Source organism: Triticum aestivum, chromosome 3D (genome assembly GCF_018294505.1).
Source record: "Triticum aestivum cultivar Chinese Spring chromosome 3D, IWGSC CS RefSeq v2.1, whole genome shotgun sequence".
Lineage (NCBI taxonomy): Eukaryota > Viridiplantae > Streptophyta > Magnoliopsida > Poales > Poaceae > Triticum > Triticum aestivum.
This window is the reverse complement of record NC_057802.1, coordinates 616,729,868-616,731,181: the sequence shown is the minus strand read 5'-3', so window position 1 is coordinate 616,731,181 and position 1,314 is coordinate 616,729,868. Positions and strand designations below refer to the sequence as shown.

General features: G+C 37.1%; 1 long non-coding RNA gene across 1 annotated transcript; it reads right to left on the bottom strand.

Annotated features, from left to right (window-relative positions):
- Positions 1–256: 256 nt before the first annotated feature.
- Positions 257–834, bottom strand: LOC123075982 (uncharacterized). The gene is made up of 2 exons (XR_006436246.1): positions 722–834; positions 257–581 (listed from the first exon to the last, which is right to left on the bottom strand). It is a non-coding gene; the product is annotated as an uncharacterized lncRNA (long non-coding RNA).
- Positions 835–1,314: the final 480 nt, after the last annotated feature.

The window sequence follows — 1,314 nt, the reverse complement described above, 5'->3', positions numbered from 1 at the left end:
TTACTTTAAAATCTGTAAATGTGAAGCATAGAATTGACTTGATCAAATACAATCTAAAGGCTTAGGTCAGATCGTGGTGGACAGTATTTTTCATACGAGTTCAATTTATTCTATGAGGAACATGGTATAATCAATAATAAGGTGCCTCCCTATTCACTCGAGTCAAATGATGTTGCCAAACGCGGGTGCCAGTATAGTAAGTTTTGTTCATTCAGGTCGTATATGGTTGTTTATAAACTTTTGAACACGGGTCCATACAAACATAAAATCATCGATTCTAAGACTACACAAAACAGAGTAAAATCAGATCACCATAACATCCAAATTTAGTGATCTCATACATCCTCACATCCATTTGACAAGAAGATTTTATTACTGGATCACATCATTGCCCATTGTTCGAAATGATGGCAAAGTGTAATTCTAGACACATACGAGACAAGTACAAATTGTATAGGAAGGTCTGACAGGCTTACAATCTGCTTGTTTCACAAGATTCCCCCACACAGATATGCAGGTGCTCAGGCAAGTAACAAATGCGCATAGGGTGGTTCCAAAAGCTGTTTCAGTTTTGCAATTCTCTGTACACAAGAACATACATCATTGAAAGAATTTTAAATTGAGGAAGTTCTAATGAAAATCATGCCGCTCAACTGCCAATGTTACTATACTATAATCGGCAGGAGAAAGCAAAATAAGTACATGGAGATCGATTTCGTACCAGCATGAGTACAATTTCCCAGCAGCAGAAGCACCATAAGGCAAAGAAGAATAGGTTTCTGCTCCATACTATCAATAACAAATTTCTTCTTCTCGTTTCTTTTTGGGGAGAAGCATATAATGCTAGTGATATTTATAGCCCTGTAGCTAGAGAACATTTACTCCATGTTCACCCAAATAAGATCGCAAGTTAGTTCTATCTTCAAGATGATATCCATTTAATGTTATTATATATCTCTATATCTATGCCAATATAAATTAGGGAGATACTCTAAACTGTGCACCATTATTAGATATGATCCGGTCAAACCTATGGTATTAAATAGATAAAATCCTATTATTTGAGGAGTTCAAAGTACTAGGTACTCACTAGCGCAGACTATCTTGCTGGTTGTGTGTAATTGTTTAACACCGAGGTGTAATTATAGAAAAGCATTTCGAGGGCTGGTGTTATTGATGTAGTCCTGATAATACTACGGGGGAATGAAAGTAGGGTCGGTCGTATCAACCAAAACATCCAGATGGGAAAACACATTAGGGATTATACATGTTCGGGTCCTGGTTGAATGAGGAAATACCCTACTCCTGTGGTGG